This window comes from Trachymyrmex septentrionalis, unplaced genomic scaffold, assembly GCF_001594115.1.
Source record: "Trachymyrmex septentrionalis isolate Tsep2-gDNA-1 unplaced genomic scaffold, Tsep1.0 scaffold32, whole genome shotgun sequence".
Lineage (NCBI taxonomy): Eukaryota > Metazoa > Arthropoda > Insecta > Hymenoptera > Formicidae > Trachymyrmex > Trachymyrmex septentrionalis.
This window is the reverse complement of record NW_017305485.1, coordinates 3,425,085-3,429,849: the sequence shown is the minus strand read 5'-3', so window position 1 is coordinate 3,429,849 and position 4,765 is coordinate 3,425,085.

Sequence of the window (4,765 nt, the reverse complement as noted above, 5' to 3'; positions counted from 1 at the left end):
ATAGGGGTGCGTTCGGAGAGACACTATGAGCGCTATGTATTTATCATTTTATCCTTATTTTACGTCTAATAAACGATGAAGATAGAATGGAACTAATAGCCTAATAAGAGGTCTCTCTTATTTTCTAAATTCTTTGAAATTAAATCTCTAAAGACGAAAATTGAACCAATTAAAAAAGAGTGGCTTAAAGTGGCAGGGCTTTTTTTTTTTTTTAAAAAAAAAAAAAAAAAAAAAAAAAAATTAAAAGAATAAATCACAGATCCAAGATAATTTCTTCCTAGTTATTCTTATGGGTATTTCGCACAACTCACGAATTTACGTTGCGATTCTTATATAATTTATACAAAAATTATACGCGCGGTAGAAAAAAATCTGTTTTGGAAAGAAGAGAAATACGTATATAATTTGACATAACCTCTAAACCTAACTTGATAAAATAGATTCGACCGCGGGCGAATATGATTGCGATATTTTATAATTGATTTACTGATAAAATTTATCAACATTATTTTTATAGACGTATTTAATCGTAAACTCCGCATGAAATATTTATTATTTCAAAGTAATCAAAAGTAGATCACATATTTTTTGTTAATAAACGTGAGAGATGGGAATAATTCAACGGAGCAACAGTTGCTGGACGAAGACGGAATACAACGTCCTAAAAAGGAATACTTTTCGTTTTTTTATACAGAATAGATATATTCGTTCTGCAATTTGCATTTATTTATTTCTTTCTCTTCAAATTCAAGGATACTTTCGTTCCCATTTCAAGCGCAAAAAGAGCAAGCGAGTGCAATTCAAGCGAATAGACTGAACTGAATTCACTGCTAATACCCTAATATTTCTATTGACACAGTTTAATTTTAATCATGATTTGACTCTTAATTTTTTTCTACTTCTACGAATTAAAAAAGAGTGAAAAATAAGTTGAACCTAAAAAGTTAACCTATCTTGATAGAAATGAGGATAACGAAGGAGATTCGTGGGGATGCGGAACTGCGGAACGTGATTAGTAATGGCTTCATTCCGACGTTTTCTTTTACGTAGGTTTAGTTATTTAGCGGATTCCACTGATGCGTAAGTGTTACCTTACAAACACAATAGGCGTAATAAGCCTGAAGGAATTGACCAACCATAGAAGATTATTCTTCTCACATTTGATTATAATTGATTAATTTCTTAAAGCTTATTATTTGTTACACCTATTGTGTTTGCGGAGTCATGCATGCTTGTAATTAAAAATTAATCCTATTAATGACGCTAATCTAGTTGACTTAAAAAAAAAAAATTACACAAAAGCACATTTAATCGATAAGTCTGACTAATTTTAATAATTACTCAAATAACTGAGGTAGCAATCTAAAGTAATTTACATATAATTTTTCTTTATTTTCAGCCTGCATTTTTTCCGCAAGATATACTAATTGTTCCTTGCAATAATCTCCTTTTAGCAGTAAATGGAGGTCGAATTCATGATATAACCAGGAATATTGCAAAAAAAATATAAATTCGTGCAGGTATCGCCGTGTAGCTTTTGTTTCGGACTGAATCCAATGAAATGCAACAGAAACGTATATATATATATATACACCGGAATACAAATGAGAAAGAATGAGAAGTCGTAAAAAAGCATGCTTGGCCTAATAATAGACTGGGTGTCTCAAAATTCACGACTCAAAATATTAGAGCAAGAATTCTCTAAAATTATGTAAAGGAATTATTTATATATTTTTATTTCAAGCAGCAATTTTTTAGATAATAAAGGTTTAAATGTAGCTAATTCTAGACTACGTTTAAATAGCCATCTATCCATCAGTTGCACGTGTAATTGCACTTCACAAGTGATCATCTAAACGTAGTTCTTATAATTGACTATATTTATAAAACCCTAATTTTTATATAAACTCTACTTATATATAATATATTTACAATAAAAATTTACAAATAACTTTTTTTACTTAATTTATTTTTTTCAAATATTTTCTTGCTATAGTATTTTGAGTCGCGAATTTTAGGATACCTTGTATAAATCAATATTTGATTCTGTTATTTACTAAAATCTATAGTATACGTAACTATAGATTTTTATACAAATAATGGAACGCAGGCATTATATTGTATCATTAACCGAGTAACACAGTTACGTACAAAATAAATGTCAGAAATCATCTTTACACTAACAAATAAACATTAAAAATTTGAACTATTTAATGAAACGTTATAGAAACGTTTATGAAATATTTGTGATATCTATTATAAACTTTTTTTACTAATTAAAAAAATTTTTAAACGCGTTTTGATTATATTGTTTAAAAAACGTAAACTATTCACTTAGGTAATAAATTGATTATAAGTTAATCACCGATCAAGCTGGCTCGAAATCGCGTTTAATTTTTAATTTAATTGGGTTTTTTAATTGCCTCGAAATTGATCGGCGCCGTTCTCTCGTTCGCAGTTTCGGAAGGCTGTCATATTTCTTTAAAGGAAACAGAGACGACACTTTAATTTCAGACATCTTATTGGACAGTCTATATATTATTTTCAATTTCCACAACTTTTCATAGACAAAAATTATAACCGCCGCTAGATTCGTGATTGAGAAATAATCGAAGCTTATATTTATAAAAAGAAGGGAGGGAGGAGGAAAAAAGGAAAGGATCGCTCTCGTTAAGTCTTAATGATAACGGCGTAATCACGTGGCGCACAATCACTATCGATAACAGGAAGAGACGCAGAACGTGTAAACGGGTCATCACATGTGTTGCGGGGGGAGAGAAATTACGTGTATTATACGTATCGCTGTTGGGCTCTTCTTTTTCCGCCGTACACGTAACAAAAATACACATTTTCAGGCAAATCTGCTTTGAATTGAACATCGATCGTGCGTTGTTGCAAGATTAGGAGTAAAGCTAATGGCTGATTTTCTTTTTCGTTAGCGATATTTGCCGCTTTAGTTGCGCATAGCGAATATCGAATGTTCTTGACGCCGTGTATCTGTATGTATGTGTATGTGTATATATTTTTTGTTTTTTGAAACTTATGTTGCTAATCTAAACCTAACTACGTTGAACAACAGGTAAATGTCCTGAACAAAATTATGAGCGCTTCCCCGCCATTATCGCATTACTCTCCGTTAAGATATTCCAGTCTCGCGAGGATATTCCACTTTTTCTTGCATTGACAAAAGAGATTTAATTACTAAAAAAAAAAAAAAAAACACTGTCGGATTTGAGCACAATCTATATTTTGTGACTGTTTAAATGAGAGAGAAATGTATCAATTTGCCATTTATTATTGCTGACATTCTGTATCAATAAAACTTATAGACGACACTTTTCAAAACCTGTTTTCGATTGAATAGATTTAATTTTTTCAAGAATAAATGCTTTCAAACTGATTTCATTTTTCTTTTAGTTATATTTTATTCAATTCAAATTCATATTTAACTAATTAAATTTAATAATTAAATTTAGAGGAAAAGTGTGAAGAAATTAAAAAGTACTATGGTGAACACTGTTTGCTTTTCTTCTTTGTCAGCAATAATAGAATTTAAAAAGAACTGAATGTATTGTTCGTGTGCTCTCGAAAAGTTAATATTTAGAATCGTAAAAAATAAGGTAGTGTCTGATTTCCAAAATTAATTCCACTCAAGAAATTTGTTAATAAATAATGTGGCAAAATTGGAACACCCTCGATCTGCGGTTAATTTGGTGAGGAAAAAAGCATAATGCGTAATATCTTCAGTGAAGACGTTACGTGCATGTGTAACGGACGTGTAATTACATTAATTAATTATGTAGAGATGTTCAGTCTCCTCGGAGTGTTGAATATGGAAGGCCGTGTTTGGTTCGAAGATAAACCTTACGAAGATAAACCCCTTCGGTACTGTTAGAATCTAGACAATGAAACGCAAAGACAATAGGAACAGGAAATAATAGACTTCAACCAGAAACCATGTATTATTCCTATACCGTAATGCATGGTTTCTGATACGTTGAAATTTGTTATTCCCTGTTCCTACCGTCTGTGCTTTTAATTTTGCCTAGACCTTTACGCTCACATTCATCTCTTCTTCCCTCGAGCGTTTTCCATTTTCCAGAAATACGGACCCGAAGATTCAAATAATGACCGATTCGGTTGATCAACGTTCGGCTCGCGCTTCCTCGGTCAAACGACGAGAATATATACAGTGAGTGCAAAAAGTATTTGTACTGAAAAAATATTAAAAAAAAGAAACATTATTTATCTTATTTTTAAGAAGTAAATATTGTTCAGTGGGGCAATCAATACGATGATTTCAACACCAATTTGACGTCTATTCATTTAATTGACGATCATTTCTTGCTGAGTAATTAACAATTTATTCATAAAGGATAAAATAGACTGTATGTTTCTTAAAATTATATATACCAAAAAGATGTGTTAATTATAGAAAATATATCTGAAAAATAAGCGGAAATTAAAAATTACATTGTTTGGATGCTCAAAAAGTATTCGTACAGTCGAGAAATTTAGCGTCTAAAGTCAGGAATACATGCGAAGTTTGATTGTTTATGTTAGAACAAAATGTAATCATTGTATAAACTTGCTAATTAATGTTTATTTTCTACAAATAAGACTTTATATTTCCTTGTACGAATACTTTTTGCACTCACTGTATGTAATTCCTGACACTATGTTTTCGTTGGTACGCCAAAAGTTTTCCAGGAAGATTTCACGGTGACGCCCTAATCAGATTAGAAATCTTATAACAGAGCCTGGC